Below are 13314 nucleotides of genomic sequence, written 5' to 3'. Positions count from 1 at the left end.
TTCAGACCTTTTGACTCATGATACAGTTTTCATGAATTGTGTTGCAAGTCCGAGGACTGCGTGTTCACAAATGGTGGGGGTAATTTTGGACAGGAGAGTAAATTCCGCCTTAGCGAATCACTGGCCGAACATCTTTTCTGATCTTGATTTCCAATTGATGTCTATTGAGAGGGATGCACAATGGGATGCTAATTCACTATCACCCATTTTGCGCTCTTGCCCAAAATTAAAATAGACCTCAGTGAGTTCACACAGGCGTTCTGTGTGAGTTGCATTAACATCTATTCCAGCTTTTCCCCAACAAGCCAAAATGGTATTGTACCAGCTTTTTTATTGAGCATAATATCTGGGAAGCTCGGACACACCCTTGGAAGGGCTGCATGGTGGCACAGAGGTTAGCACTGCTGCCTCACAGCACCAGAGACCCGGGTTCGATTACCGATTTGGGTCACTGTCTGTGTGGAGCTTGCACATTTTCCCCGTATCTGCATGGGTTTCCTCTAGGTGCTCCGGTTTCCTCCCACAGTCCGAAAGACGTGCTGGTTAGGTGCATTGGCCAGTCTAAGTTCTCCCTCAGTGTACCTGAACAGACGCCAGAGTGTGGCGACTAGGGGATTTTCACAGTGACTTCATTGCGGTGTTAATGTAAGCCTACTTGTGACTCTAAATAAATAAGCTTAAGTCTGCCCCTAAGACATACTGAATGAAGCTTTCCTCTTGGGGCAAAGCAAATCTCTCACACCCACTGGCACAAACTCAACAGAGCACAGAAGGTTGGCACAGGATTGTCATGGGAATCAAAATCTCTTTCGTACCATTGCAGTGCCTGCACCAGCAGCACCAGTGAGTTCAGCTTTAGTGTCTGAGATTCATTTTATTTCTCAATAAGGGCAAGGGGACAATTTTGTTTTTCGCCCATTGTGATAATTTCCCAGGCACATCTGAGGTGAATCCATTTCTACCCACTCTGGGAAAATCCCAGGAAAGACCTGATTGCTTGTAACCCGTACTGTACGAGAAATTGGTTCAAAAAGTTAAAATAATACAATAATCCTCAGCAGTGACAGCTATCACTTTGATGAAAACAAAAGTTCTGCCAAAGGTTTTTTACATTGTGAGAGAAGTGGAAAAAAATACTTTCACGCGCTCCAAAGATTGTACTTCTAGGATGTCAACTTTGTACAAATCATACATCTACACAGGTTATAACTTGCAAAGTTAAAGATGTAGCCAGTGTAATTTTTTTGTTACTCAATTTCAGGTAAACATTGTGGCAAATTAACAATCTGTCCCAATGCAGACACTAAAGTCCAGGCTGATGCTCCCAGTGAACTACTGAGGGAGTGTTGCGTAGAGTGTTGTCTTTTGGTTGGGAAGTTAAACTGAGCCAGACATCTTGGCCGGAATTCTCCGATCTTGTATGCCCTACTACCGTTGCCAGCGAAAATGGAGAATTTGGCACTCAGCCACATCTCTGTCCATAGCAGCGGGACCGGATAATCTCAGCCGCAGGCAAGGTTGGAGAATTCCATTCCACACATAGTGATGTCTTCGTGCAGATCAATTGTTCTCTGGATCGTGTTGTCCACTCCACTGTATCAATCACAGGATGAATATTTTGGCATAACCAACCAGGGAGGCACAGGGTGAGCACTGCTGCCTCAAAGCACCAAGGACCCAGGTTCAATTCCGGCCCAGGTTATTGTCTGTGTGGAGTTTGCACTTTCTCCCCATGCCTGCGTGGGTTTCCTCTGGATGCTCCGGTTTCCTCCCACAGTCTGAAAGATGCGCTAGTTAGATGCATTGGCCCGAACAGGTGCTGGAATGTGGCGACTAGGGGAATTTCACAGTGACTTCACTGCAATGTTAATGTAAGCCACACTTGTGACTAATAAATAAACTTTACTTTACTTTATGCCCTGCCTGTTCATGCGCCTATCCATATAAGTTTTAAAAGTTGCTAACATATCTGCCTCAACCACCTCTGTGTGGAGTTTGCACATTCTCCCCGTGTCTGTGTGGGCTTCCTCTGGGTGCTCCAGTTTCCTCCTGCAGTCCAAAGATGTGCAGGTTAGGTTGATTGGCCATGCTAAATTGACCATTAGTGTCAGAGGGATTAGCAGGGTAAATATGTGGAGTTATGGGGATAGGGCCTGGGTAGGATTGTGGTTGGTGCAGGCTCAATGTGGTGAATTCTGCACTGTAGCGATTCTATGATTCTGTGAACTGTAAACTCATATTTTCCACAAGTCAGTAAACAAAGTACTGCTGCACAATATAACTGCAACAACAAGTCATAGACACGGCCCGGACTAAAAGGAGCCAACCTAGAGGTTTTTGCAACCTTATTTGGGTTAAAAATGTAAATTACAAGGAATTTTGCTAGAGAAATACTTTGTGACATATCTTCCAGAAACTCTTGACTCTATCTGATGCTGCTGTGATTTGTAGAATATTTGGCACTGGAAGTTTCTCAATTATACAATTATAGAATAGCTACAGAACATTTAAGCAATGTCTGTCTAGCCACAATGATTGCATTGTGTTGCATTATTTGTTTATGGTATCAGTCCCAAACAAAAGATATGTGTAATTTGCATTTTATGCAAGGTTCAATAAACCAATGGATCTTTCTTCATCCCATGCCTTCTCTTATTTTTTTCTCATTTTCTTGTGCAAGAGAAGCCACCTGCATTACAAATATATTGGGAAAGTAATAACCTAAAGAGTAAAAGTTCAAGATGTCAGAGAATTCAGGAAAGTAAAGTGCTAGGCATCTCGAGGTACACTCTTCACGATTATTTATTTATATTAGAGATTAATTTTCTGCTACTGAGGAAAAAGTGGAATAAAGCAGCGAAAGTGACTATTTATTGAACGATGAATGGTGAAACCTATATTTCTACCTCACTGTGTGAGAGAACCATGGAAATGCTTAACTGAAGATTCAATCCTTAAAATAAATGGATTTACATCCTCTGCTTAATCGATGAATTTCAGACAATGGGATGAATTTTACATGCCCAATGCAAGTATTTTTACTGGGGGGGCAGAGGCACGGAGGGCATGTAAAATAAGGTGGGTGTCTAACCCACCCACTCCCACGCTCTCCACCATAATACAGGGGCAGGTGGCTGGGAACCAAGGTTGGCATTGCGCCTGCCATATTTAAATTAAGCATCAGGGTTTGTTAGGCTCATTATTAGTTGACCATGATAAAACATTGTCACCACCATAAAAATCATACATTGTGTAGCTGGATATTGGTCGAAATCAAGTACTGGTGACTCACATGATGTTGCACTTCTCTATGAAGCATTTTATTCCCCATATATTGGATTATTTGATGAGGTTAGTTCAATCTTCCTGCAGACTGGCTTCACCTGCTGCTTTGTAGTTGCTCTATACTTTAGACATCATCTGCAAAGAGTCTGATCTGGCTTGATTTTCCATCCTGGATGTCATTTATAATGAGAGAAACAATGTGAGCCTATGACGATACCTTGGGGCACACCACTTAAAACTGGTTTCCAGTTTGAGGCTTCCCCATTCACAGTGACTCTTTGTTACTGTTTGAAACGTAGAAACATAGAAGATAGGAGCAGGAGGAGGCCATTTGGCCCTTCGAGCCTGCTCCGCTACTCATCACGATCATGGCTGATCGTCCAACTCAATAGCCTAATCCTGCTTTCTCCCCATAACTTTTGATCCCATTCACCCCAAGTGCTATATCCAGCTGCCTCTTGAATACATTCAATGTTTTGGCATCAACTACTTCCTGTGGTAATGAATTCCACAGGCTCACCACTCTTTGGGTGAAGAAATGTCTCCTCATCTCCATCCTAAATGGTCTACCCTGTATCCTCAGACTGTGACCCCTGGTTCTGGACATCCCCACCATCGAGAACATCCTTCCTTCATCAATCCTGTCTAGTCCTGTTAGAATTTTATAAGTCTCTATGAGATCCCCCTCATTCGTCTGAACTCCAGTGAAAACAATCCTAACCGAGTCGATCTCTCCTCATACATCAGTCCCGACATCCCCGGAATCAGCCTGATAAACCTTCACTGTACTCCCTTGAGAGCAAGAACATCCTTCCTCAAAAAGGAGACCAAAACTGCCCACAATATTCTAGGTGTGGCCTCACCAAGGCCCTGTATAATTACAACAACACATCCCTGCTCCTGTACCCGAAACCTCTTGCAATGAAGGCCAACGTACCACTTGCCTTCTTTGGGAAGAAGTGTTCTTATCCATTGCGTAGCATTACCTTGGACTCCATAATGATCTTGTTTGTCCAGTAGCTTTGTGTGTGGTCCACAGTATAACGCCTTGAAAAATCTAAAATGACTCGATCTGTGGTAGCGCAATTGTCAAGGTTATAGATCAGTAATTAGAAAGTAGGGATGAGTTGTGATACTGTTGATTTGGCTTTATGAGAGTCATGCTGTTTATTAATAAGGATATTCTGCCCTTCAATATAATTCACTAGTTGATTATCAATGATGTTCTAGTTACAGCAAACATCAGTAAATAGGTTGGTCGTTTGCTGGATAGATAGGGATATTTTCCTGTAAGTTGGAGGGATGTTAGATTGTGGTCAGTCAATGAGTAATTCTCCTGTGTATGTTGACAAATGTTCTGCAACATTGGTGCAAATTCACCCGCTGCAGATTTAAGTGCATATTTTGGGATATCATCAGGATCACTAGTGAGTTAAAGTGAAGGGCAGAATATCCTTATTGATAAACAGCATGACTCTCATGAAGCCAAATCAACAGAATCACAAATCATCCCTACTTTCTAATTACTGATCTATAACCTTGACAATTGCTTTACCACAGATCGAGTCATTTTAGATTTTTCAAGGCGTTATACTGTGGACCACACACAAAGCTACTGGACAAAGAACAAAGAACAAAGAACAGTACAGCACAGGAAACAGGCCCTTCGGCCCTCCAAGCCTGTGCCGCTCATTGGTCCAACTAGACCATTCGTTTGTATCCCTCCATTCCCAGACTGCTCATGTGACTATCCAGGTAAGTCTTAAACGATGCCAGCGTGTCTGCCTCCACCACCCTACTTGGCAGCGCATTCCAGGCCCCCACCACTCTCTGCGTAAAAACGTCCCTCTGATATCTGAGTTATACCTCACCCCTCTCACCTTGAGCCCGTGACCCCTCGTGATCGTCACCTCCGACCTGGGAAAAAGCTTCCCACTGTTCACCCTATCTATACCCTTCATAATTTTGTACACCTCTATTAGGTCTCCCCTCATTCCAGGGAGAACAAGCCCAGTTTACCCAATCTCTCCTCATAGCTAAGACCCTCCATACCAGGCAACATCCTGGTAAACCTTCTCTGCACTCTCTCTAAAGCCTCCTCGTCCTTCTGGTAGTGCAGCGACCAGAACTGGACGCAGTACTCCAAATGTGGCCTAACCAGTGTTCTATACAGCTGCATCATCAGACTCCAGCTTTTATACTCTATACCCCATCCTATAAAGGCAAGCATACCATATGCCTTCTTCACCACCTTCTCCACCTGTGCTGCCACCTTCAAGGATTTGTGGACTTGCACACCAAGGTCCCTCTGTGTTTCTATACTCTTGTTGGCTCTGCCATTTATTGTATAACTCCCCCCTACATTAGTTCTTCCAAAGTGCATCACTTCGCATTTATCTGGATTAAATTCCACCTGCCATTTCTCAGCCCAATTTTCCAGGCTATCTATATCCTGCTGTATTGTCCGACAATGTTCATCGCTATCCGCAAGTCCAGCCATCTTCGTGTCATCCGCAAACATGCTGATAACACCAGTTACACCTTCTTCCAAATCATTTATACATATCACAAATAGCAGAGGTCCCAGTACAGAGCCCTGCGGAACACCACTGGTCACAGACCTCCAGCCGGAAAAAGACCCTTCGACTGCTATCCTCTGTCTCCTGTGGCCAAGCCAGTTTTCTACCCATCTAGCCACCTCTCCTTGTATCCCATGAGCCTTGTATCCCATGAGACAAACAAGATCATTATGGAGACCAAGCTAATGCTACACAATGGATAAGAACACTTCTTCTCAAAGAAGGCAAATGGTACGTTGGCCTTCATTGTGAGAGGTTTTGAGTACAGGAGCAGGGATGTGTTGTTGTAATTATACAGGGCCTTGGTGAGGCCACACCTAGAATATTGTGTGCAGTTTTGGTCTCCTTTTTTGAGGAAGGATGTTCTTGCTCTCAAGGGAGTGCAGCGAAGGTTTATCAGGCTGATTCCGGGGATGGCGGGACTGATGTATGAGAAGAGATTGACTCGGTTAGGATTGTTTTCGCTGGAGTTCAGACGAATGAGGGGGATCTCATAGAGACTTATAAAATTCTAACAGGACTAGACAGGATAGATGAAGGAAGGATGTTCTCGATGGTGGGGGTGTCCAGAACCAGGGGTCACAGTCTGAGGATACAGGGTAGACCATTTAGGATTTAAGTGCATATGCTTTAGATGGATCAATGTAATGGAGGAATTCCTCAACACCTTTCATAATGATAATACCAGACATGCTCTTATAAGACTTCCCTTGTACTACAGATTTGTACTCAGGTGCTCTGATTCTTTCCTTGAAGACTCTTTAGAACTGCAAGCTTTGGACTTCAGCTCTTACCTTGTCATCCAATAGTAACTTATCCCCTACATGTAGAAATGGAATTCCACTATTATCCCTTCATTTTGATTTAATATACCTCCAGAATTTCCTGGGATTTTTTGTGCTAGCCAATTCAACTTCATTTTCATGCTTAGCGTATCGAATCTCCCTATTGACTACAGTTTGGTACTGTTCAAACCTGCTCCAGGATTCCTCTTTCTTCAAGGCACTGCTACCTCACAGCGCCAGGGATCCAGGTTCGATTCCAGCTTCGGGTAACTGTCTGCGTGAAGTTTGCGCATTCTCCTTGTGTCTGTGTGGGTTTCCTCCGGGTGCTCTGGTTTCCTCCAACTGCCCAAAGATGTGCAGGTTAGGTTGAGCGGCCATGATAAATTGCCCCTTGGTGTCAGCGGGATTAGCAGGGTAAATAAGTGGGGTTACTGGTATAGGGCCTGGGTGGGATTGTTGTTGGTGCAGACTCAATGGGCCGAATGGCCGCCTTCTGCACTGTAGCGATTCTATGATTCTGGGCAGGAAGAAAAACTATTTTACCCAGAGAGTGGTGACGGTCTGGAATGCGCTGCCTGGGAGGGTGGTGGAGGCAGGATGCCTCACTTCCTTTAAAAAGTACCTGGATGAGCACCTGGCATGTCATGATATTTAAGGCCATGGGCCAAGTGCTGGTAAATGGGGTTAGGTGGGAGGTCAGGTGTTTCTCGTGTGCCAGTGCAGACTCAATGGGTCAAAGGGGTTCTGCTGCATTGTATGATTCACAGTATGATTGTCATACTACCAAGGATGTTTAGTGCATGTATATAGTTTCTCCTCCTTGCAGACTTTCTCTTTGAGATAGCATGTAAAAGAATGGAGTACTCCTCCCTCCAGAATAGATTTTGTGACAAACATGTAGATTTACATGATTTACACATTGGGTAAGCACCTTCCAGGTCTTGTCCACTGTGTTGATCCAATGCTGGAAAACTGTTCCATCATCCGTGCAGTTTGTCTCTCAAAGACATCAATATTGATATCCTCCACTGTGGCGCTCTCCTCGATGGGTTTCAGTGCAATGGTGCCTCAGCACAGTACTCACCCAATATGCTGAGTGGTCCCAGACTGGGGCCTGACACATCTCATCAAACAACGAGAGGAAGATTCAATGGCCGGAATCTTACCACCGTTCACACTGGCAGGATTTCCTATCCCGCCGCCGTGAATGGAGATTTGGCTGGCCACCAAATTCTCTGACTTCGCTGCAATGGGAGCGTGGCCTGAACGGTAGGTAAGGTCGTGCCCTATGCGTGCAATCCTCTGACTCTTCACACCAGCAGGATCTTCCGGTTCCAGCAATGAAATTAATGGGAAATCCCATTGACAGCGGCGGGACCAGAATATCCCACCATTGGCCCAAGGCACACCATCTCCTGCCGCTGAGAATCATAGAACCATAGAATCCCTGCAGTGCAGAAGGAGGCCATTCAGCCCATCAAGCCTGCACTAACCACAATCCCACCCAGGCCCTATTCCCATAACAACTCATGTTTACCTGGCGAATTCCCCTGACACAAGGGACAATTTAGCATGGCCAATCAACCTAACCCACACATCTTTGGACTGTGGGAGGAAACCGGAGCACTCAGAGGAAAACCACGCAGACACAAAAAACACCGTTGGGACACTAAAGAATCCTGGTAAATATAGTTCCATTGATATGCTTTCTAATAGTAAAGTTACCCATCTACATTATCAAGTGGCTATTTATCACATTTATTAATTTTTCCTGAACTGGGTTTGTTGCACATTGGGAGTGATCTTGATTTCAAGTAAGATCGGGGGCAGTGATTATTGTATCATAAGGTTTAGGATGACGATGGAAAAAAGCAATGAAAAAGTCAGAGTAAGAACAGTTAACTAGAGAATAGCCAACTTCAATGGGGTAGGGAAGGACTTGGTCAAGTGAATTGGAGCCAAAGGTTGGGAGGAAAAATGGTAGCTGAACAATGGGTGCAGTCAAGGTACATTCCCTCAAAACTGAAAGGTAGCATGAACAAATACAGATCTCCCTGGATTACAGTGGGGGCATGAATTAAAAACTGTGCTTATACCTGGTGTCAGGTAGAAATTACAATTGAGAATTAGGCTGAATACAGAAGGTTCAGAGGAGAGGTGAAAAACAAATAAGGGAAGCAAATCAGGAGTTTGAAAAGAAACTGACAGCTAACATAAAAGGGAATCCCAAAGTCTTCTATAGGCATATAAATTGCAAAATGATGTTAAAAGGAGGAGTTGGGCCAATTAGGGACAATAAAGACCAGGCGGAACAGTGACACAGTGGTTAGCACTGCTGCCTCACCCCGCCAGGGTCCCAGATTCAATTCTGGCCTCAGGTAACTGTCTGTGTGGAGTTTGCACGTTCTCCCCGTGTCTGCGTGGGTTTCCTCCGGGTGCTCCAGTTTCCTACCACATTCCAAAGATGTGCGGGTTAGGTTGATTGGCCATGTTAAATTGCTCCTTAGTGTCAGGGGGGTTAGTACAGTAAATATGTGGGGTTATGGGGATAGGGCCTGGGTGGGATTGTTGTTGGTGTAGACTCAATGGGCTGAATGGCCTCCTTCTGCACAGTAGGGATTCTATGATTCTATTTTACGATTCAAAAAAGGGTACTCACACATGGAGGCAGAGGGGGCATGGCTGGTATTAAATGAATACTTTGCATCTGTCTTTACCAAGGAAGAAGATGCCTTACAGATTATGGTGAAAGAGGAGGATATTTAGTCACTAGAAGAGTTTAAAATTGATAAGGAGGCGATATTGGATAGGCCGTAAAGTTGACATGGTGCTGGGACCAGTTGAGATGTATCCAAGGATACTAAGCGATCAGTGAGGGTGGAAATTGCAGAGGCACTGGCCTTGATTTTTCAGACTTCTTTCAACTTAGCAGTGGTCCCAGAGGACCGGAGAATTGCAAACATTATGCCTTAGTTCAAAAAAGGGTGTAAGGATAAGCCCCAGTATCTACAGTCCAGTCAGGTTAACTTTGGTGGTCGGGAAACATCTCAAAACTATAATTTGTAACAGAATTAATAGTCACCTGGACAAATGCAGATTAATTAAGGAGAACCACCATGGATTTCAGAAGGGAAAATTGGGCGGGATTCTCCAGCCTCATAGCCATGTGTTTCTTGGCGGTGGGAGGTGGCGCGCCACTCGCTGGTGGCAGGATTCTCTGGTCCCGCAGCCATCAATGGGATTTCTCATTGAAGCATGCCACACCACTGGGAAACCACGGGCAGGGGTACATGTGGTCAGAAAGTCCCACAACCAGTGAACGGCCAGAGAATCCCACCTATTGTCTTAATTAACTTGCAGGAGTTTTCTGAAAAGGTAACGAAACGGATTGATGAGGGCAAAATGTTTAATGTGGTGTAAATCACAAAATTAAAAGACATTTGATACTGTGCCACACAACAGACTTGTGAGAAAAGTTATAGTTCATGGAATAAAAGGGACCATAGCAACATGGATGCAAAATTGGCTGAGTAACAGGACATAGGGTAATGGTTAATTGATGTTTTTCTGGCTGGAGGAATGTTTGTAGTGGAATTTCCCAGGGGTTGGTATTGGAACCATTGCTTTTCCTGATGATCAAGATCTTGGCGCACAGGGAACAATTTCAAAATTTCCAGACAATGTGAAACTTGGAAGCGTTGTGTACTGTGAGAATAGAGTTGAACTTCCAAACGGCATAGCCAAGTTGGTGGAATGGGCAGATAGGTGGTAGATGAATGTCAATGCGGAGAAATGTGAAGCGATATATTTTGGTTGGTAGTACCAGTGGAGAGACAATATAAAATAATGGTACAAATCTGGAGCAGAGGGAACTGGGTGTATATGTGCACAAGCATTATAGGTGGCAGGAGGGAGCAGTTAATAAAACATACAGTATCGTTGGCTTTATCAATAGTGGCACTGAGTACAAGAGCAAGAAGGTTATGTTGAACTACACTAGTTAGACCTTAGCTGGAATATCGTATCCTTTTCTGGGTGTGGCACTTCCAGAAGGATGTGAAGACAATTGGAGAGAGTGCAGGGGTTTATGAGAATAGATCCAGGAGTGAGAAATTTAAATTAGGAAGACAGATTAAGAAATTGGAGTCTCTTTTCCTTGGATGAAAGAAGACTGAGAGGAGATTTGACAGAAAGGATGCAAAATCATGAAGGACCTGGACAAAGTGCATAGGGATAAGCTATTCCCACTCACAAAATGATCGAGAATGAGAGGGCACAGGTTGAAAGTAATTGACAGAAGTAGCAAAAGCTGTATGAGAAAATCTTTTCCACACAGCGTGGGTTTAGGGTCTGGCTGAGAGTGTGATGGAGGCAGGTTCAATCGAGCCACTCAAAAAGGAACTGGATGGTAATTTGAAAAGCCGCGATCTGCAGGATTATGAAGAGGAGACAGGAGAATAACATTAGGTGAAATGCTCGTTCAGGGAGCTGGTACAGACATGATGGGCCAAATGGCCTCCTTCTGCACTCTAACAATTCTGTGATTAAAATCCCCACTTACTATGATGGATGTTGACGAAGTTATTTGAGAAAGTACTGTTAGGTTAACATCTACATCATTCAGTGAATCCTTGGGGCTGATGTTTTCCCGATAGTAAGTTCCAATAAAATCAATAATGACAGATAACCTGTAGTAGTGTCCAATCGACTCGAAACATTAACTGTGTTTCTCTCTCCACAGATGCTGCCAGATCTGCTGAGTTTATCCAGCATTTTCTGTTTTTATGACTTTTTTGAACAATGATAGCTGAGGGGCAAATATTGCCCACTCCCCTGCCCTCTTTGAAACAGTACGCTCCTTTGAGAGGGAAGACAGAGCCTGGGTTTAACTTCTCATCTGGAAGGTGGCACCTCCAACAGTGCAGTGCTCCTCCTGAATGGGACTGGAATAATAACCTGGATTCTGTGCTAAATCTCTGTGCCGAATGGAGAATGTGACAAGTCGCAAATTGCTGTCACCAGCAGATCAATGAGAGCTAATCTGACCAGTCTAATTTGGTTTTTGTTCTCAGGATGTGGATATCGTTGGTAAGAACAACATTTGTTGCCTATCCGTAGTTGGCCTTGAGAAGGTCATTGCGGGCCACCTTCTTGACCTGCTTCACTTGTAGTAGTTTGATACAAACATGTTGCTTGCCAGGCCACCTTGGAGGGCAATTAAAAGTCACCGTTTTAATGTGGATTTGAAGCCTTTTTTCCGGGAACAAAGGAACGACAAATGGCAAAGAAAGACCGACGAGTGGGGAAATGAAAGAGAAAAGTATCAATGAGCAGCAGGAAAAGTAACTACAAAGGGCCGTGAACGAAGCCCAGTCCATCACTCAAACCAGCCTCTCATCCATTAACTCTGTCTACACTTCCTACTGCCTCGGAAAAGCAGTCAGCACAATCTAGGACTCCACACCCTCCCCCCCCCAAATATATTCTCTTCCACCTTCTCCAGTTGGGAAAAAGATACAAAAGTCTGAGGTCACGTACCAACCGACTCAAGAACAGCTTCTTCCTTGCTGCTGTCAGACTTTTGAACGGACCTACCTTAGATTATGCTCTTTCTCTACATCCTAGCTATGGCTGTAACACTACATTCTGCACCCCCTCCTTTCCTTCTCTATGAATGGTATGAATTGTCTGCATAGCGCATGAGAAACAATACTTTTCACTGTGTACTAATACATGTGACAATAATAAATCAAATCAAAAATTTGTTAGAATAAGCTAGCAAACTTGCTGAAGGTACTTGGCAATTCATGTACAGCACTTTCTTTGTGTGCCTTTCTCCAGGGCATCTTGCTATTTGACAGCAGCTTACTTCATCTATTTATTCAGGCAAAGCCAACACACTCTCCTTGTGTGTATAAGTGCACCCATGAAGAACAGTGAAGCATCCGCTTCATTCTCAAGTTTTGTAATCCTTTAAAAACACACTGACAGATTCATTCCACACCCAGACTCTCCTGAAATGTGAATCTTAAAGAATTGTCAACACTCTTTTGGAAATGCTTTCATTGTCACAGCTGGTTTCAACATAATCTGCATCCTGTATATTCTCTGCAAGGCTTACAGGGTTTAAATAAATTTCGCCAAGGTGCAAAAGCAGCTAGATAAACTTTCTGGAGTCCTGAGTAAACCTTGTGGCGTAGTTAATCCCAAACCACGCCTAACAGTCAACAATCCTAGCCATGTTCTTGGGGTGAGATTCCCGACTCTTGTTTGCCAGACACAAAAGAATATTCATAGTCACTTGAACTGGACTATGGCTGCAAGAACACATGTCGTTTAGGAGTGTTAAAACTTGGGAGAATAATAAATGAATCCTATGAGCTCTAGACACCATGGCGTTAAGTAGCTGCTATAACCATTTCTAATTAACCTGAGTACTTTGTGTCATAAAGCGCTTTACATCCTGTGGAATACCAACTACCATAAAGTTTAAATTTATTTATTAGTATCACAAGTAGGCTTACATTAACACTGCAATGAAGTTGCTGTGAAAATCCCCTATTCACCACACTCAGGCATCTGTTTGGGTACACTGAGGAAGAGAATTGAGCATGGCCCTGTCTTGCGGACTGTGGGAGGAAACTGGAGCACCCAGAGGAAACCCA

This window comes from Mustelus asterias, chromosome 11 (assembly GCF_964213995.1).
Source record: "Mustelus asterias chromosome 11, sMusAst1.hap1.1, whole genome shotgun sequence".
Lineage (NCBI taxonomy): Eukaryota > Metazoa > Chordata > Chondrichthyes > Carcharhiniformes > Triakidae > Mustelus > Mustelus asterias.
This window is presented reverse-complemented; position numbering follows the sequence as displayed.